At 42.3% G+C, this 21,833-nt stretch overlaps 1 protein-coding gene across 7 annotated transcripts in view; it reads left to right on the top strand.

The window, feature by feature from the left end:
- LOC139226561 (protein CASP-like) overlaps positions 1 to 21,833 on the top strand; it is a 578,052-nt gene that overhangs the window by 699 nt on the left and 555,520 nt on the right. The gene's annotated exons all lie outside the window — the stretch shown is intronic.

Raw genomic sequence — 21,833 nt, 5'->3', positions numbered from 1 at the left:
GAAAGTTGGCGGCGCCGAGTTGCCCCCGGGCCCGGCCCGGCCCGCGCTCTGAGTTGGGAACTTTGGCGTGTTGTTGGTGCCGGGACTGCGGTCGCTGGGCCCGCTCTCCGGCCCCCGGCCCGGGGCTCACTGACCCGCTCCCGCTCCGCCCGCACCTCCCTACTCGCGCTTTTGGGTTCATGGAAACTTTTTTTTAAACAGTACGTCAGAATAGTGAAGGAGTGTTAACATGGGAATGGGTGCGGTGATCGGGATCTGGTGGCGGTAATGGGGTAAAGCCATAGTAATCTACTGCGGTAATGGAGTACACTAATGGGGACCCAGTGTGGTAATGGGGTACAGTAATAGGAATCTTGTGCTGTAATGGGGTACAGTTGTGGGGATCTGGTGCAGTAATGGGGTACAGTAGCGGGGACCTGGTGCGGTAGTGGGGTACAGTAGTGAGGATCTGGTGCTGTAATGGGGTACAGTAGTGGGGATCTGGTGCGGTAATGGGGTACAGTAGTGGGGATCTGGTGCAGTGATGGGGTACAGTAGTGGGGATCTGGTGCAGTAATGGGGTACAGTAGCGGGAACCCGGTGCGGTAATGGGGTACGGTAGTGGGAATCTGGTGTGGTAATGGGGTACAGTGATAGGAATCTTGTGCAGTAATGGGGTACAGTAGTAGGGATCTGGTGTGGTAATGGGGTACACTAATGGGAATCTTGTGCAGTAATGGGGTACAGTAGTGGGGATCTGGTGTGGTAAAGGGGTACAGTAGTGGGTACCTGGTGTGATAATGGGGTACAATAGTGGGGTCCTGGTGCGATAATGGGGTACAATAGTGGGGATCTGGTGCGGTAGTGGGGTGCAGTATTGGGATCTGGTGCAGTAGTGGGGATCAGGTGCGGTAATGGGGTACAGTAGTGGGGATCTGGTGTGGTAATGGGGTACAGTAGTGGGGATCTGGTGTGGTAATGGGGTACAGTAGTGGAACCTGGTGCGGTAATGGGGTACAATAATGTGGATCTGGTGCGGTAATGGGGTACAGTCATAGGCGTCTAGTGAGGTGATGGGGTACACTAATGGGGTCCTAGTGTGTTAATGGGGTACACTAATGGGGACCTAATGCAGTAATGGGGTACAGAGATAGGAATTTAGTGTGGTAATGGGGTACAGCAATGTGGATCGAGTGCAGTTAAGGGGTACGAAATGGGGATCAAGTGCGGTTAAGGGGTACAGTAATGAGGATTGAGTGTGGTAATGGGGTACAGTAATAGGGATCTAGTACGGTAATGGGGCGCAGTAATGGGGATCTAGTACAATAATGGGGTATAGTAGCGGGGATCTAGTGCAGTAATTGGGTACGGTAAAGGGGATTGTGTGTGATAATGGGGTATAGTAATGGGGATGTAGTGCAGTAATGGGGTATGGTAAAGGGGATTGTGTGCGATAATGGGGTATAGTAATGGGGATATAGTGCAGTAATGGGGTACAGTAATGAGGACCTAGTACAATAATGGGATGCAGTAATGGGGATCTGGTGTATTAGTGTGGATCTGGTGTAATAGTGGGTGCATTAATGGGGATCTAGTGCAGTAATAGGATCCAGTAATAGGGATCTGGTGCAGTTGTGGGGTGCAGTTTTGGGGGTCTGGTGCAATAATTGGGATCTGTTACACTGGGGAGCAGTAGAGAGGATCGAGTGCAGTCATGAGGATCTGCCACACGAATGTGGAGCAGTATTGGGGATCTGGTGCAATAATGGGGATCTGGCATAGTAATGGGGTGCAATACTGGGGTACAGTATTCAGGTGCAGCAATGGCACAGTAATCAGGTGCAAATGGGGTGCGGCAATTGGGATCTGGTGCGGTAATGGGTATTGTAATGGATGTCTGACGTAATGGGGTGCACCAAATGTGATCTGGTGTGTTAGTGGGATGCAGTAATGGGATTTTGGGCTGTAATGGGGTGCAGTAATGCGAATCTGGTAATAGGACGCAGTAACAAGGCTGTGGCGTATAAATGAGGTGCAGTAACGGGGTTCTGGTGTGGCAATGGCATGCAGTAATATGGTGTAGTAAAAGAGCACTGGTAAATGGTTGCACCAGTGGGGATCTGGTGCACTCTTGTGCAATAACAGGGCTTCGGTAAATGGATACAGGTACACGGTTAAGAAATCGAGATCAACAATGGGGGTTGGATCAATTGGTATATTAGTGGGGCTCTGTCAAATGTGACTTTGATACAATAATGAGGTAAATGGGTACAATAATGGAGGTGGGATACAGTATGGGAACTTGGCTACAGCAATGGGGTTGGATCAATGGCTATAGTAATAGTGCTCTGATCAATAGATACAGTAACTGGGCTGTGGTATTGAGCGAGGAAAAAGCGCGTTTCAGAGTACGAGTGAAATTTGGAAGTGTTTCGGGTTGTTGATAATTCTGAGGTTTTGGTATTCTGGAGATAGGAAAGAACGGCTTGGGATATTTTCTTTTTAGTCTAGAAATATAGTTCACTTCTGCATGAATTATCTTTGAAAACACAGTTTGTTTGGTGTGCGGACAAACTTGAGCCACAGTGAGGCACTTTATAAAAAAAAAATTAATAAAGCAGCTCTAATTGTCCCCATCAGCATTATTTGGAATATTTAAGTGAACCAGACAAGTGAAATTGTGGAATATCTTAAATGTTACTGTGTATTTTTGAACTGTTGGTATTTGCAGTGTATATAATTATAAAATTTTTATAGTGCTTAGGCGGCAGGCTGAATCACTTCTTTTTCATTAATCCTCCTCTGTTTGTTTACTGAGGCATACTTTGAAGATGAATTCTGACTAAGCGTGTCTGGTATGATAATCATAGTGCGTGTCTATGTATTGTTCCATACATTTTTACAGCTTTAGTGGGGGTTGGGGGGACTCCCGTAACCCTTTCACCGTTCAGATTTGTTCACAGTTATGGAAGTACTGTACAAATACAGTTCAAGATATGTGAAAATATTTTGCTGGATACAGTTCTTTTGGGGTTTGAAGAAAAATCAGCAAAATAAAAGTGATCTGTGTATCTGGGATTGATGTTTGAAGATGTGCTTTTCAAAATATTAAATTGCATAAGCTAATTTAGTTTGGATTATGCCAACTGCATAGATTGAGTTTTAAAAAAAAATTCTTTAAAACCATGGGTATGTACACTATTTAAATACTGAATAATTACTAGATGCAGATAACTGGCAATACTGATTTAAAAAATATTATGATTTTATATTAGGTCGTTAAGGGGTAATTTCCTCCTAGCTACTCTAGAATAAAGCTATTGCTAGAGGGAACAGTGATTAGATTTGAGCTGTATTTGGTCAGTGTACATTTTATATATAAAATTACTGCAAGCTTATTAGAATAGATACTTGTACAGACTTGAAATTTCCAGGGTTGCTCTGGCTATTTGCCAAATGCTAATTCTGAGTTTGGGACATGGGAAGTGAAAGAGGTTTTTACGATAAAATGGTAAAAACATTGTTCGTTTGGGGGTTCCATTTTCTGAAAGGCTAATTTCATACGTATTACTGTAAAAAGAAATGTCCATTTATAGCCCTGATTCTCTAATGCAGTTCGTTTCATGCAAGCAAATTGTAGTCTTAACAGGGAGAGAGAAATGAACCTTTTAGTTATATTGAAAAGCATTGTGATGGTTCAAAGAGTGGTAAAACTCTAATTTCACACTGTAATTACAGAATTTTACATAATAAAAGCACATTACCACGTTAAAAGCTGAGAATATAATTGCCTGGTGATATAAATATGACCCAAACTATAACCTCTTACTTTATTATAAACCACCTATTGTATTAAACCTGTAAACATTTTAGCTATAGTACCAGTTTAAATATTGATTGGTGAACTGGTTAAGTATAGAATGGTCATGGGGACAATCCAGAATTTTTACACATTTTAGCGCTTGAATTTAAAGTAGGACAGTGCTTGCTCTATAAATACTATTGTTAATAAATAAAAATGTAATTTATACCACAAATACTTTTGACCTGAAATATATACAGTAAATAGATTTGAGTTGATTTTCTCGTTATTTTTCTGTGAGTTAAATTCTCTGCTGAAATAGCTTTTGATGCTCGATGTGTATAGACCCTTCCTAGACAAGGCAGAATAAGCTTCCTTTGTGTTTCAACATTCTTGAGATGGTGAGGCCCCCTGGGCTGTACTTGACACCTAGATGATTGTGAAGTGCTTGGCTGAGGATTGTGGCCATCTTTCTTTTCTCTTTGCTTAGCACAAAATGAATTCAGAATTTTCAGTGTTGAATCTGTATGTTGCTTGCAGGGTAGATTTTCTGTTAAGCTGTGGTTATTTTTAAAAAAGTAGTGAAAAATGGTTCACTAAACTTTCATGTTTTCACTCTGGAGGGCGAGAAATTTTCGGGTTGATTTAAAGCTGCATCAGACCTCAGAGCTTGGTACAGGGTGTTCATTTTAATGTCAGTGTTTAACTTAAGCTGCCAACTGGAAAGGTAACAATTTAAAATAAGAAAAATACCATTAGTAGGGAGCTGTCTCTTTATAGCTTTTCCTGATTCCCACCTTACAGTTTCAAGTCAAATTCAATTCCATCATCCCCATTCCAGATTAGAAGAGGGGCCTCCAGTAAATAGTTCAAATGATTAGGATAAAATAACCAGAAATTTAAATGAGATTTTATTTTTTCATTGATCTGTTAAGGTACTGTAGAATTTTTTTGAAGAGAAGAACTCGATGATGGTACGGGTACAAAAACAGAATGCAGTCATGCATTTTGTTTTCAGTGTTTTCTCCCAACCGCAATTTGAGTTTAAAAAATCTTCGTTCTGTGAGCCGGCAGCCAGTCTTCGAAATGGGTTCTCTGTGCTCTGCAGAAGAACTGTTCCAGCAGCTACTGAAATTGTTAACCCAGGAGAATTTCGTGTCGTATCAAACATGATTTTCTACGGTTCTAAATAGGTAATATATCTTTCCTTGCATTCTGTATATACGGTTGAAAGCTTTGACGGTCAAACTGATTAAAGGACTTCAGCTCCAGTGGCTTAGTGAGTAGCTAAAATTGGCCATTGGTGCTTGCATTTTCTTCCTATCTCCCCTCTTCATCTGAGTAATGACTAGCACCGGGGTTAAGTCAGGCAGCTCTCTGGTATCACACGTATATAGCTATAATTCATGCATGGACCTGAATGTTGTCAGTCTATTCAACAACAACTTGCACTTATGCCACACCTTTGAAACATCAAGGGATTTTTCAAGGGGGATGGGATTGGATTGGGGAGATTTGACTCCAAGCCGGACTTTGGGACAAGTGCTAGAGGATGTGATGACATCACAGAGGTAGGATTGAAGGAGGCCTCTGAAAGTGTAGAAAGGTAGCGGGGTTTAGTTAGGGAATTCTAGAGTGCAGGGGCATGATGACTGGAGGCTCTGCCATGGCCAATGGAGTAGATTTTTGGGGGGAGGGATTGAAGTGGCGATACCCAGTAGACCAGAGTCAGAAGAGCAGAGGGTGTGAGTTGCGATGTAATCCCGGGAGGTGCAGAAGTAGGGTGGCCAAAGAGAGAATTTATGAATGAGAATTTTCTCATCAATGCAGAAAGAGAATGAGGAGATGGTGGAGGTTAGAGAGAACTGGATGATGGGCAAATAGGGTTAACTCCATAGTAGGATTCATTTGGTGGAGTTTTGGATGATTTGGGGTGTGTATAGGGCTGAGTTTGGGTTGCTGGTGAGCAAGTGATGGAGAAATTGAACCTGACAGTATGGACAACAACAACAGCTTCCATTTTTATATAAAGTGCCTTTAATGTAATAAAATGTCCCAAGACGCTTCTCACGAGCATTATCAAACAATATTTGATACCGAGCCACATGAGATATATGGGGAGATGACCAAAAGCTTGATCAAAGAAGTAGTTTTTAAGGAGGAGAGAGAGGTAGAGAGGTAGAGAGGTAGAGAGGTAGAGAGGTAGAGAGGTAGAGAGGTAGAGAGGTAGAGAGGTAGAGAGGTAGAGAGGCGAAGAGGCATAGGGAAGGAAGTCTAGAGCTTGGGGCTTCGGCAGCTGAATGCCGAGGTGGAGCGATTTAAAATTGGGGATGTTCAAGAGGCCAGAACTGGCAGAGCACAGATCCTAGGGTGGGGTGGGAATGTAGGGCTGGAGGAGGTTACAGAGATAGGGAGTGGCAAGGCCATGGAGCGATTTGAAAAGAAGGATGAGAATTTTAAAATCGAGGCTTAACCGGGAGCCAATGTAGGTCACTGGCTGTGAGAGTGTCGAGGAGGCCATTTTGCAGAGGTGGAAATGAGAGGCTTTTGGTGGTGGTTTGGATGTGGAGTTTATAATCCTGTTCCGGATCAGATAGAATACTAAAGTTGCAATCACATGGAGTATCAAAATCTGATCCTGACACTTACTCACTTGCTTTTCCAATAGGGGTCATGGGATAAAACTGAGATCTTTAATGTTGGAACATTTTGACCCCCTCCCCCCCCGCCCCGAGGCCCAAATACTTTTCTGGTCCAGATGTGAAATTGAACCTGGGACCTTTTTGACCAGTATGCATGCCTTTACAAACCTACAAAGAAGACCAGCTGGCCCATTGAGCCTCACCTTTTCTGGCATTGGGTAACTTGTACACCATCTCCCTCATTCCTTCCCCTCGCAGTTACACAATCTGGGAGAGGCAAAAACAGAGAAAAAACTGTAGGGCAATTTAAGGAAAGTTTTGTTTCCCCCCTGACCCCTGAAAATGGTAAATGAAACAAACTCTGAGATCATGGTGACTAGCAGCGCTGTCCCAATGGCCCACCTACCTTCTATATGTAGATATGTTTGCCATGCGCAAGAACTCATCCAGCTCCCCTTTGAGTGTTTGTAGTGAATGCTGGCAACTTATTTCAGAGGTTGAAGATTCTGTGAAAGGAAGTAACTCCTGGCAACTTGTCCTACTGTTTTTGTAACTTCAGACTGATGATCCCTCCCTAACCTATCCAGCTCAAATAACCTATACATGCAGACAGAGGCTAATCCTTTGCACTGGAGGGGAGGAGAGGAGAGGAGAGGAGAGGAGAGGAGAGGAGAGGAGAGGAGAGGAGAGGAGAGGAGAGGAGAGGAGAGGAGCGTCTTGCATCTTACGACTGTAGTTAGAGCAAATAGTGCTTGTGACGTCACATTTTTGTTTCTGCTATCCAAACCACTCTAGCTGCAGAGGCTAGTTGGAAACGAGCTGCACAGGCTGCATGCTCTGGTGACGCAACTGTAAATGTTAGGTTAAGAGTTTTCCAGTTTTGCCAGATGTTAAGTCTTTATCTCTGACGGATCACCTGAAGATACTCCAGTTGCTCTTGTACACCTGATAGCTGGCTGAACAATGCTGTTAGGATAAGACCAACGAGGATGGGAGCAATCAGCTGGCCCTTTTTGTCAGGGAATGGTGTGTGACATGGGCAACCCAGAAAGTAGGAAGTAACTGGACAATTATTGTGTGTGCGCCTATGGTATCCCTTGGATGGGAGGACATAATCCTTACTGTAGGTCTCGGGGCTGCTGCTATTGGCACACCGTTCTGCACACTAGCAGCCATATGTAGGATGAGAGAGGTCATGTAACTCTTTACCTTTCCCTCCTTTGCTGTGTGTTTATTCGGTGAAGGATACGCATCCATAGTATTTTCTGCAGTATTTGTCTTTATGCTGCTCAGAGAACTGGCAGTCTGTTTCCAGATCTGTGTCCACTTTGGGGTGCATAATACAGACCTGGTGATCAGACCGGTGCTGACTTTTTAATTCTCTCCTGCCCCCAACCCCCACCCCACCCACCCCAAAAATCAGAGCAATGCTGTGCATTCCATTCAGTATCTACAGTGACTTCAGCACAAACAGTAAATGTTAGGGTTAAGAGTTTTCCAGTTTTACCAGATGTTAAGTCTTTATCTCTGATGGGCTTGACAAGGTGGATGCAGAGAAGATGTTTCCACTGATGGGGGAGACTGTTTTAAATGGGCGGCCCCTTATTCTAAGATTATGCCACTAGAGGGCATGATCTTAGACTAAGGGGCCACCCATTTAAAACAGAGATGAGAAGGAATTTCTTCTGAGGGTTGTAAATCTGTGGAATTTGCTGCCTTGGAGAGCTGTGGAAGCTGGGACATTGAATAAATTTGACAGAAATAGACAGTTTCTTGAGCGATAAGGGGTTATGGGGAGTGGCGGGGAAGTGGAGCTGAGACCATGATCAGATCAGCCATGATCTTATTGAATGGCGGAGTAGGCTCGAGGGGCCGTATGGCCTACTCTTACGTTCTTATGTAAAATCTAGGCTGTCACTCCAGTGCAGTACTGAGGGAGCGCTGCACTGTAGGAGGTGCTGTATTTCGGACACAGTGTTAAACTGAGGCTCTCGGGTGGACATGAACCACCTCTAAATTGATGACCAAACATTGTACAGAGATATTGTGCTAGCTCCTTCTCTACTGATAATTCAGATGTTTTATTGCACACAAAATTTCAAATTATCCACTGGTTCAGCAGAGAAACGGTGAAACATCCATCTATAGGTTGGCCAATTATAATAATTGTAGAGGCCGAGATTGGAATCTGTACCCTCTGGTTGTCTGGGGCTGTTTAGTATGACCATTTTTTTACATTTTAGAGCAGTTCTATACCACTCCCTATTAATACTATGATATATGCTTCTGATACCTTTTGGTAACATGATGATGGAGTGACGGAGTTGAAATCATTCTTTGTAACCCAACTTGGCTCGGTGGTAGCAGTAGGTCAAGGGTTCAAAATCTCCTTTGAGCCAGTAGGTCAAGGGTTCAAAATCCACTCCATGGACTGGAGCATGTGATCTAGGCTGACACTTCAGTGTAGTACTGGGGGAGTGCTGCACTGTCAGGTGACTTCTTGCAGATGTGACGTTAAACCCTGCCTATCTGTTCAGGTGGATGTAAAAGATCCTATGGCATTGGCCCTCAGCCAACATCAAATAACCTGATTAACTAGTCATTTAGCTCATTGCTGTTTTCAGGACCTTGCTCTGTGCAAATTGGCTTGCCGCATTTGCCTACACATCAGTTGGCTGTGATACACTTTGGGATGTTCTGAGGGTGTGAATGTGGTTAGAATAATGCAGCTTTATATTATTTTACCTCCTCCTTTGCTGAGACAGCTGTTTTTGGTCCACTCATGTTGCCTATTTTGCCAACTGCTAATTGCATTGTGTAGCATGGTTTCAAAATGCCCCAGCAGCTGCGTTCAATGGCATTGTAATGCGTCCATAACTAACAATGCTCATATGTTTGCTCCAGTGTGGTAGAATGCAGAGGTGGAGGTACAATGGCAAGAATAATGTAGAAGGTAATTGGCTTAATTGTGTGGTGATAATTGGGTTAGGTGGCACAATAAAGAACGTTAAAGGTGATTGTGAGATCAAGCAGTGACAAGAAGATCTAGAACTGTGTACCAAGGGTGAGAGCTTTTGTTCCGCAAATATCTCCAATACTAAGTTTAACGATTGGTTTGGAAGCACACCACTTGTACAATTTTAAACCTGGTCACAGCTGCTACAAGGAAACCTAGCAACAGGCCATAGCAACATTGTGTGTCAGACTGATAAATTGTCTGCCCCCATGTTAAAGTTTATAAAAATATATATGCATGTGTTGAGATTTTGTCACATCTTCATTGTATAAATAGTATCCCATTGGTACCATTGTGGTGTCCTGAAGCAACTCCTCCACTCTCTTAATGCTCTTGTGACTCATTACTGTCGGGCTTGAAGGTAACAGTGGCTCACTAGACTGAGGCCAGCCTTCCTCTAATAGACCACCCACATAGCAGACACTGGTTGAGTAAGTGCACGTGTACAGTGGTGCTTTGCTGCCAGTGCACACAACAGTTCTTCTTTTCAGGATAGATTTTTTGTGAAATGAAGGGCTTTAACTGAGAACCAGGAGGATGTATGTGCAGTTATTATTTATTTTTGAGTTAGCAAGAGATAGCAACGATGTTATTTTAAAGTATAAACTGTGTTGCTTCAGAGAAAGGTTGCTCTGTAGCTGGAGATCTGAGCCCGAGAGAGATGAACAAGTAATACGTTAAAATTTAAAAGGAAATAATTTAATAGTTTTGTTGCATGTGAATGTAAGTTTTAAAGAGCTGATGGGGTACTGTATACTGTAATGATTAAGCCCAACTATTCTGGAACAGTGCTACCAGGTTCAGAATGATTTTTATTTTTGCGCTTGCTAATTTTCTCCCCAACTTTCTGAGGGCATTGACTCCTTGCTGGGGAATTATTCCATGGGCATTGGTCACCTTGTCTAAGTCACTATTATTCATGTGTGAGCTTTGATGTTGAGTGTTGATAGCTTTTTGACTAGAGGGGAAATGACATTGAGCCCGATGCTATCTCATTCTTTAAGTCTACACGCATGCACTTCTAATGGATTATTGGATATCAGCTGGAATCCCAGCTGACTTTTAGTTTGCTCCTGCCCCAAGAGAGCTGAGGCCAGTTGTACCCCATGAATGCCTCAGCTGAGATAAGCTAACTGTGCATATTGCAGGGATTTCACCTGGGGTGATCTTGTTCAGCATCTGTCTTCTACTCACTGGATCAACTTATTGAACTGTTGGAAGACCACAGCAAGGTTTTTTAAATTGTAAATTGAGAGAAATATTCTCCCAATTAGAACAAGCAGTTTGCAAAGAAACTGCACTATTCTAATACAGAGGCGATATCTAAAAGGAGATTTTATCCATGCAGTAATTTGGCTGTACGATGCATTTGTTTTGGTTTTGGTCTGGTGGTTTTTTGCTGTAACTGGTGGATATTTGTCACTCAGTGTTCCAGCAGACTTAATTTCAAGCTCTCTCGCTCATGTGTTATGCAGTTAAGCCCAGTTGTTGCCAAAGTGGTCATATTAAAGCGTATTTTGTGTGTCCTGTGAATTATTGATCCAGTTAGCAGTGAAATTATCATTATCATAAATCTGTATCTGTAACATAGTATTGAGATGCCTTTCTTTATTGTAAAATATCATTCTTTACTTTCAAATTTGCAAGAAACTTGCAGTAAAAATAATTAGAAAATGACACGGATCCGTTTCAGAGTTTTATCTTGTGTACATTGACAGGGCAGAAGTGCCCTATGTCTGTTGGGGATGATGCATGATTAATTGCTCAAAATTCCCATTGACTAATCAGCCAGCCAACCCATCACAAGCCTCGATGGGTAGTGTAGTGTCAGCTGTGGCTCAGTGGATTCCACTCCAGGAACTTGAGCACATAAATCTAGGCTGACACTCCAGTGCAGTGCTGAGGGAGCGCTACACTGTTGGAGGTGCCGTCTTTCGGAGGAGACGTTAAACCGAGGCCCCATTGTGGGTGAACGTAAAAGATCCCATGGCACTATTTCGAAGAAGAATAGGGGAGTTATCCCCGTTGTCCTGGCCAATATTTATCCCTCAATCAATATAACAAAACAGATTATCTGGTCATTATCACTTTGTTGTTTGCTGTGCGCAAGTTGGCTCCGCGTTTACCACATTACAACAGTGACTCCACTCCAACAGTATCTTAATTGCCTGTAAAGCGCTTTGAGAAGTTCGGTGGATTTGAAAGGCGTTATATAATGCAAGTCTTCAGTGTTGGTGTTACTGGACGAGCCTTGGACTAACAATCCAGAGACCGTGAGTTCAAATCCCACCAAGACAGTTTAAGAAATTGAATTTAGTTTAAAAAAAAATCTAGAAATATAAAGTTGGAATTGGTAAAAGTGACCATAAAGCTGTTTGTTTGTTTTTAAAAACCTCAACTAATGTTCACTAATGTCCTGCTGTCCTTACCTGGTATGACCTATAAATGAATCCAGTCCCATGCCAATATGGTTGACTCTTAACTGCCCTCTGAAGTGGTTGAGCAAGCCACTTGACTGTATCAAACTGGCAACTATGGATGGGCAATAACCTTGCCAGCACCACCTACATTCCAAAAATGAATTACAAAAAAAATCGCATGCACTAAAAAACAAGCAATGTAAAACCAATCTTTCTCACAATTTTTTTCAGTCTCACTGTGTATTGTTCACTTAAAACAAAAACCCACAATGAACAACTAGCTAACACCACAAAGCAACAAAACTAATCCAGAAGTGTCTTCAGCAAAGTCCTTGGAGTGGCCATGTTGATACACCTCTATGCATCCCAGAACTCAACTTATTGTAACAACACAAATTTAACAAGACAGAAAAACATAAAATTATCCATCCACTTACTAGTTTCGTCTTCTAATAGCTCCCCCATAAATATCCTGACCTTGTGTCCTGCAGTGGCCTCAGACACATTCACCCTCACCATACATGTAGTAATAAGTATTCAGGAACTGTGCCATAAGCACTGTGGCAGGAGCTGCCTATCCTGTGCCACCTTGTAGGTTCAGGTCTCCAGCTTAATGCCCGTGTGCATTTCAAGAATAGGTCTCCTTGGCCTGAGTGCTTTGCTGTCGAGGCAATTGTTCAATGCTGGGCTCTACAGAAGCCTAGCACTGTGGGAAGGGCTGGAGAATTCAGTTTAAAAGAAGTAAATTGTCGGCATTGTGCATGTTGGAGATACGCTTATCAAAATGCTGCATGTTAGCAACCCTACAATTGGGCATTATGTCTTTCCTCTTCATAACCTGACTTATCTTTCTTCAACCCCATCAAAAAACCAGGAGTTCTCCCAGGCCCTAAACTGTGCTTCCTTGTGTAGTGCTACATCTCTAGCTCCCAAAATACTTCCATTTGAGCGCTGTCAAATCCAGTTCTCCTCGACCTTCCTACCTCAACAGGGTTACTCGCCAAGGCTCCCTTCCCACAAATTGTCCCAGCCCAGTACTCAAAGTGTGACTGTTTCTCTACCACCTGCAGTACTCCCAAGTTCAGGCACCTTCACCCCCCACCCTTCACCCTATCAAATCCCATACTCCACTTCCTTCCCTCGGGAACATCACACAAGTTGCCTATTCCTTCCCCAACCACAACCGTTACCTCCCAGTTACCAGTCCCTTTCACCAGCTCCCATCTTTGTTCCACCTAAGATGTTACATGCTGATGATGCCTGTAATATTGATTGGAGTGATCTCCTATAATTTCATTTAAATTTTTTCTGGTTAGGCATCTAAACTGTCAGCATCAGACAGGTAAGGCAGATGTCAGTTTGACAGTATACTCGGGTACACTACAGCTTCCAAGGGCTATTGTTTCACGAGAAAACCCAGGAGAATGTTTTTCAGCCCACACTACTAAAGCCATTACTTTTTATCTGGAAGATCAGCCAGTGCTTGAAAATAATCCTGGATAACCAGAAGATTATAGGTTTGAGCCCCATTACGGACTTGAGCACATAATCTAGGCTGCCATTGGTGCAGTACTGAGGGAGTGCTGCATATTCTTTTGGAAGACCCTGTCTGCTTGATCAGGTGGATATAAAGATTTCCATTGTACTATTGAAAGGAGGAGCATTGAGGTCTTCTGTTGACCCTGAACCAACAGCACCAAAACCAGATTACCTGGTCATTTATTTACTGTTTGTGGAACCTTACTGTGCACAAATTGGTAGCTGAGTTTGCCTATGTAACAGTGTCTGCACTTCAAGATGTAATTAATTCTAAAGTGCTTTGTGAGAGTGTTGTAAGATAGTATATAAACTTAAGTTCTTTTTTTATATAAAGTCTTCCTTTGAGGCATTATATAATGTGTTACATCTTAGTTGAGTTTCTGGGAACAATATTTTTTTTAATGATTCATTTTCGAGCAAATGTCAATTCAATGAAATCGCAAGGAGAATAATTACAGATATAATTGAAATTTTATGCAGTTAGGAAGGAAGCAGTTGCAGTGAAGTTTCAGGGTGACGTTGAGCCTTTGTTTGCAGGTTTTTAATTGTTTCCGGCCATGTGCAATTTCCAACAGATGTTAGTTAGTATAGCTGGTGTTTTGAAAGGTAGATATGATTTAAAAAAAATTGTGACCCAGCATAATTTTGGTATAACCTGCACTGTTTAAAAACAAATTGGGTTCCAGAGGTTGTCAAGGTCTCAGTTACAGTAAGATCAGATGGATGGAAATAGGGTTCCCCAGTGCATTATGTGGTGTGGTGCTGAATCGTACAGATCAGAAAGGTGCTAAGTTTGATTCACCGTCTCTGTGGTGTCGACTGATCTTAGCTCGGGCCGTGATGGGCAATTTGCTTAAGGCTGCTGCCCCCATGAATCATTAAAAAAAATATTGTTCCCAGAAACTCAACTAAGATGTAACACATTATATAATGCCTCAAAGGGAGGCTTTATATAAAAAAAGAACTTAAGTTTATATACTATCTTACAACACTCTCACAAAGCACTTTAGAATTAATTACATCTTGAAGTGCAGACACTGTTACATAGGCAAACTCAGCTACCAATTTGTGCACAGTAAGGTCCCACAAACAGTAAATGAATGACCAGGTAATCTGGTTTTGGTGCTGTTGGTTCAGGGTCAACAGAAGACCTCAATGCTCCTCCTTTCAATGCTGTCTCTCCCTGCTGGAAGCTGTGTATATGTGAATGGGATCTGGCTGTTGGGTCCATGGTACCGTATCATGGGATGAGGTCTACCTTCAGGAAAAGAAAGGGGGAAGCACAAGGTTTTACTGTGAACCAGTGATGGGTCTCTGTTGCCAGTGAAGGATAAGTAGGAAGCTGTGCCTTGTGTACCTAAAAGATAAGTACTGCAGATGCTGGCCATCTGAAATAAAAGCAGAAAATGCTGGAAACGCTCAGCAGGTCTGGCACTATCTATGGAGAAACAGAGTCGGAACTAATGAAAGGTCATTGATCTGAAATATGACCTTTATATTTCTCTCTCCACAGATGCTGAGTGTTTCCAACATTTAGTGGTGTTACCTCGTGTACCTAGTTCCTTTGGGAATGCAATTACCTTCTTTTCCCCCCCCCCCCCCCCCCCCAATCTCACCTCCTTTCTTTCTCTACCCTCAAGGCATTGCCACTTGCTAGGGTAGGGTATAACCTCATGAACACTGGCAGCCTTCAGGTACCTTTCCCAAATGGTCATTCTTGATATGAGAGTCTAGGCAGTCGATCTAGCTAGTTAGAGCATTACAGTCAAGTGGATCCTGTCCCTGTTGATGTATTACACTGCTCAGCAGGACTCGCTGTTTAGTGATATGCGTTCGGAACACTTAGCTGACTTTTTTTTTAACCCTCTGCGGCCCAGGGCACTGAGGCCAAAGGTAGTGCCACAATTGCTGGTGCGGCTAAGAGGAGCTGGTATGTTGGAAGTTGTTGGTCTGTGGCTTAATATCACATTATGTAGTGCATTTATCCAGTAAAATCAAGGCCTATCCTTGTAAAATGCTTAAAAATGCTGTTACTAGTTATGCCACATCTAAAGAAACTATTTGTAAAGGGAAGATAATCTCAACATTGGGTAATACAGCGCAAAAGAAAGCTGTCTTTTCTCTGCAAGCAGCTGCATTTGAGCATCTTTGTTGCACAGTTCTTTAATTTTCCCCATAGCTTTTCCACTGCATTTGCACAGATGTATAGGAGGTACTCAGCAGAAAGCGAGTGTCATTCAGATTGTCTTGGTTATAAAAGGCCGATTGGACTCCTTTACTTCAGGTGGTTTGTGGGGGGGTGGGACTTTTTAATATTGAAGAAACTTTGGCAGGACTAAAATAAACGCAGATCTGGTGGCGACTGAGAGAGGTAGCCAGTGCAGGTGAAAATGTCTGTTGACCCAGTGAACATGATTGGATGCGGAACTAAAGACTTAAAATGCAGAGGTTAGTCAACATTTGAAAGAAAAAAAGATTAATGTTTTGGGTATGACCATTCGTCGGGATAGTTGGGTGTCAGCTGTGAGCAAGAAAATCCAGCATTTGTTGCAGGCTGCCAATGGCAGAAATCTGTGTATGAAATGGAAATTCACATCTCGATTCTATAATGTTGGCTTAATAGTTTATATTGTGTTTGTGTGTGTATCACTGACATACATTGGAGAAAAGGTGCTGTAGTGACTTCAGTAGTTTGGCTACTGTTGATATCCTGCTGTATAGTGACATTAGCTTACTGGAGCAGCTAGGTTGACTGGCACCAGCCCAGCGTACTACTTCTGTAAAATTTCAAGTCCGGGAATATTATGCACAGCTTCCTGCCTCTGTTGAAAATCCACAGAGCGTAAATACTGCATGATACTTCTCACTTAACTGGCTGTATGAAGGACCCTTGGAAAAAGTTGTGCACATTTATTTTCTTGAGAAAAGTATCTGTTTAGTGTAGCATCCCCCTAATTCACAAATAATTAATGAACCAACTATTTTATGTGTCTTTCCTACCCTGGAGGGAAAGTGTAAGTGATGCAGCGACTGAAGTGCATGCCTCGGAGAATACAGTTACAGCAATGTGGCACACACTGACATCACGCGAGCTGCCATGCTGCTGTATTCAAAACTGGGAATCTTGTGGAATCAGGTTACAAATACAGTTGTTTGTGCAAAATGATGTTGCTGGATCTGAGTTGAAGTTTGCTTGTAACTTGCTGAAATGGAGGTATTATTTATAAAGAAGTTCAGAACTTCATTGAAGTTCAGTTGAAAAGATAAAATGAGAGTTCACATAGTTCCATTTTTTTTGTCACTTTGTGTTAAGTTGAGTGAAGAGCCGGGGCCACATCTATTTGTAGCAAACTGCAAGTGAATACTGTATCTGAATACTTTTGCATTTTGGTAAAGCTGACAACTGATGTAACAATAAATGGAGAGCCTAATCTGTAGAAATAGTAGTTTCACGAAAGGAAATTAAATGCCAGTCAGATTTAGATGTTGATGTAAATGCCGACGGAGAAAGCAAATCTGTCCTTTTGTTTTCTGCTCATTTACTGCATTCATATTTTTATCTTTGACAATTGGAAGTACGGTTGTTGCCTGTGTCATTGTACTTGACTATGGCTTATGTTGTGTGGTTTTGTAACCTACCGTGTTGGCAGTTCAAAAGGAAATCAGCCAGTACATAGGGGTTAGGATTAAGCGTCTAATTTCTTGAGTGGCTAATAAAAAAAAAAAAGTATCTATACATATATTGATTGAATTATCAGTTCAGAGCTGGCCTTAATATTGCGTCTGTCTCTTCAGTACAGTCCGGTCCAGCTTGGCTAGTACTTAAAGTTGCGATCAAGGTATCACACTTGGCTCAGATGGTTGTGTGTGTTCTTGCCCCACATAATCCAAGATGACATTTCAGTGCAGTACTAAGAGAGAGCTGCACTGTTGGAGATGCTGTCTTCTGCCCTATCAGGTGAACGTAAAAGATCCCATAGCACTGTTCAAAGAAGAGCAGGGGAGTTCTCCAGGTGCTAGAACCAATATGTCAACCAACACCAACAAAAACAGGTTCGCCGTGCTACATTCATCCATATGTAAACAGCATGGTGTATTTCATTATTGCTTATGGGAGCTTGCTGTGCACAAATTGGCTGCTGCGTTTCCTACATTACAGCAGTACTTCAAAAGTACTTCACTGGCTATGAATTGTTTTGGGACATCCGGAGGTTGTGAAAGGATACAAGTCCTTTATTACCTAAGAAAATGGAGCTGCACCTTATTGAAGAGTGCATGAAACTTGGTGGGTGGTCTCTATTTGGCACTTTGGTTGGTTGAAAGAAAGTTGAGCAAGTGTTAAGGTATTTAAAACCACTGACAGCTCTTATTTCAGAGTCGGTTAGTTACAGGAGCTGCTGCATTTTCTCCGTGCACTGTTGTTTGATGTCATAATAATTACACCTTTCCTGAAGCATGAATTATGTATGTATGCCAAAGTAGAATCTTTGCTTGGTGTCATGGTGGCACAGAACTATGGGCCCCAGTGCCCTGAGAAACAGTATGGTAGGATGTGGACATGTGTACATAGTCTTTCCACAGAGTTGCTGATCTCGGCCTATTCCACAGAGGTTGGAGGCTGGATTCCCTCACAACCCTAACCCCAAGAAAGGACAGTAGTTAGTAGCTGCACGTTCTAGCAGATGCCACATGTGGGGTTACAGATTAGGTCCCATATTCATTGAAAAGAAAGACTGACTTGCATTTACATAGCGCCTTTCATGATCACCGGATGCCCCAAGGTGCTTTACAGCTAATTAAGTACTTTGGAATGCAGTCACTGTTGTAATGCAGGAAACGTGGCAGCCAATTGTGTATAGCAAGCTACCACAAAAACAGCAATGTGATAATGACCAGATAATCTGTTTGTGATGTTGATTGCTGGATAAATATTGGCCAGATCACGTGGTTAACTCCCCTGCACGTCTTAGAAATAATGCCATAGGATCTTTTACATCTCATCCTAAAGACGGCACCTTCGATAGTGCAGCACCCCCTCAGTACTGCACTGGAGCGTCGGCCTAGATTTTTGTGCTCGAAATGTCTGGAGTGGGACTTGAACCCACAACCTTCTGACTTGGAGGGGAGAGTGCTACTCACTGAGCCACGGCTGACACTTCACCTGTGTCTAAGCATGTCTAGTGTTATTGCAACAGCTGTGATAAAGCAATGCTACATTCAGCCACATATAAATAGCAAGGTTTTATGAATTAAAGGGATTTGAATGGATTGAATTAGGGAGAAAAAATCATTTCATGTTGGTGTTGGCCTGTTGACAGGTGGGGTTAGTGTATCACAGTGCATGAAGTGGCAGGCTAGTGCCCATGATTTTCCATTGTCCTTTTTCTATATATTTATCCCATGTCTTTTTCTCCTGAGGGCATTAATTCCTTGCTGGGGTATTCTTAAAACGTATGCCAGTCTCTGGTATCTCACTGATGGTTAATATTCACGTATGTGCCTAGACTTGGATTATTCGCAGGCTGTTCAAGCATGGGGGAAACAACGGATCATTGTTCTCACCTGATCACAGACATACTAATAGGGACTATTGGATAGCACTGCAAACCGCAAGCTCGAGCTCTGTTTTTTTTTTAACCTTCTCCCTCCTTCCAACCTGGGGTCATGAGACAATTGGGGTCGCCCTACTGTCGCTCCAACTGGAATCAGCTAACTCCATAGATCAGGGATTGAGGCTAGGGTCCTAGTAAGTATGGATCAGTCACTCACTGCTTTAAGCAGCTGAGCCATCGGGAAAGCCTATGACGATTGTCTGTGTGCTGAGTTGCTGATCTTGGTGAGTCATTGGATATTGGTAACTCCTTCCTTCTCAGAGGGACCCCCATTCTGGTCTTGAACCCCAGCTAGCTGTGGTGAAGAGCAATATAGGCAAATTTTCTGAATAACATGCCAACATATGTTCTTGGACCCCTGAAGGATATGGGAGAGGAGAATCGAAATGGGTCAGAAATATTAGCTAGGTGCTTAATACATTGTTCATCCAAGATCTGTGTAGCTTGTATCGACACTATCCGATCCACTTAAATCTTCAGTGCATTTGACATGGGTGGTATTTTTAGTCTGTCTTTTTACGCTTGATTAGTGCCCGTTAATTTTCTATAAATCTATAGTGAATGCTGCAGTTTGAATTTTATTTGAATTGTGCTTTGCTGTGTTTGATATAAAAAGCTCTCTGTAGAATCACTACTAACTCAGATACAATGGCCCTGAAATCCTGGCCTCCCCGGTCCGTACGGAGTGTGCATGGACCCGGGAAGGCATTGCAAAAGCTGGCTTTTGTCGGGCAATGCGCATGCGCTGAAAACCGGTTTTCCCGATTTATCAAGTTTTAGCTTGACAGATTGCACGCATCTTGGCAGCCAGGACATTTGCATGGGCAAGATTGCGGTATTTGCCCATCTCTTGCCCTGCGAATGTCCTTAAAACTCTTGCGCCTGGTAAAAGCAGGCGCATTGCCTACTTTTACCAGTGTAAGAGTTTTAAATCATACTAATAAAATTAAAGAAAAACACATTTTAATGTTAAAAACCCTGCCCATTAAGGCAAGTTTATTTTCAACCATAATTAAAAAACTTATGAAAAAATCTGAGAAATATATATTTTTTCATAAGACATTTAATAACTTTAATTTAAATTAATGTTAAATATGTGATGTTTGTTTTCTATTTTTTATTGGTGTTGGGTGGGGGTTCTCGGTCATAATGAGAATTGCTACTTACGGCGTTCCCATTATTATGAATGAGGAAATACCTTACCTGGATTGGCTGCCATGTGACTCCAGCTCTATGTCTGTTCAATGTGCAGGGAGAGGAGGCCTCAGGACCGGGATCGCTGGTGAGTGCAGCAGCAAAAGGTAAATGCGCATCTTTTCTCTGGAATTGAGTTGAACGCCCACAAGAAGGAAGAACCGGGATTTCGGGGCCAATTACTTCGAAGGAGCAGACAGCATTGACCCTCGGTGCAGGAATGGAGTCATCGTGACAGTCTCTATACAGTTTGTTACGAGTGCATATTCTGAAACAATGAACTTTAACTCTGAAAGATTTTTGCCGAAATCCCGGTTCCTCCTCCTTGTGAGTGTTCAACTCAATTCCAGAGAAAAGATGCGCATTTACCGTATATACTCGCGTATCCTACGATCTCACGTATCATGCGACCCCTAAATTTTTGTCCCCAAAACATGATTTTATCATATATCTCATGTATCATGCGAGTCACTTTTTTTGAGATACCAGATGACACTAGGCTAGGCTTTCAAACAAGTTTAACAAGTACCCAACGCGTAACAAGTACCCTAACACATAACAACGATCGAATACAGACCTTAACAACCGAATCATGAAACGAAAAAGGATGGATGAACGATAATGGCTGCAAGATTTGGCTGAAGAGAGTTTGGGAATCAAGAGCAGGTGGTTTACGACGCCAAAAAAGTTTACTTGTGTGGGATATGTTTAGGTCACATCGAGTGGATTCTGTTGTGAAAGCTGTTCGCGAATCGAACACCGATATAGCAATCATTCCAGCTGGCTTGTCTAGCGTCATTCAGCCACTTGACGTATCCATTAATAAGCAATTTAAAGACAATATAAGAAAGAAATGGAATGACTGGATGATGGAAGGAGAGAAATCATTTACGAAGGGAGGGAATATGAAGGCTCCGGATTTGCCTCTACTGTGTTTGTGGGTAAAAGAAGCATGGGCTGAGATAGGTGGAGATTTGATTGTTAAAGCATTTTAAAAAAAAATATACCGGTAATAGTTTCATTAAGAATCGTTTCTGTTTTCCTTTGGTAGTTAGCCTCTCAGCTGATTTGGAAAGCGTAAACATTACGTGTGTATCAGCAAGTAAAACAGCAGTTTTATCAAAATCATCTTTATTTGATATACATATGTACTATTTGACTTACCGTAAATGGATACGGTCTGCTTAACAGCCTAACAGCCTAATCTTGGCCAGCACTTCACACCCGCGAATTTTGTATCTCGCGTATCATGCTACCCCCCAAATTTAGGTTACAATTTAGGTCTTCAAAAGTCGCATGATACGCGAATATATACGGTACCTTTTGCTGCTGCATCCACCAGCGACCCCGGTCCTGAGGCCTCCTCTCCCTGTGCATTGAACAGACATGGAGCTGGAGCTGGAGTCACATGGCAGCCAATCCAGGTAAAGTATTTCCTCATTCATAATAATGGGAACGCCGTAAGTAGCAGTTCATTATGATCGAGAACTCCCACCCAACACCAATAAAAAATAGAAAACAAACATCACATATTTAACATTAATTTAAATTAAAGTTATTAAATGTCTTTTGAAAAAATATATATTTTTCAGATTTTTTCATAAGTTTTTGAAATTTTTGGCGACTGGA

This window comes from Pristiophorus japonicus, chromosome 16 (assembly GCF_044704955.1).
Source record: "Pristiophorus japonicus isolate sPriJap1 chromosome 16, sPriJap1.hap1, whole genome shotgun sequence".
Lineage (NCBI taxonomy): Eukaryota > Metazoa > Chordata > Chondrichthyes > Pristiophoridae > Pristiophorus > Pristiophorus japonicus.
This window is presented reverse-complemented; position numbering and strand designations above follow the sequence as displayed.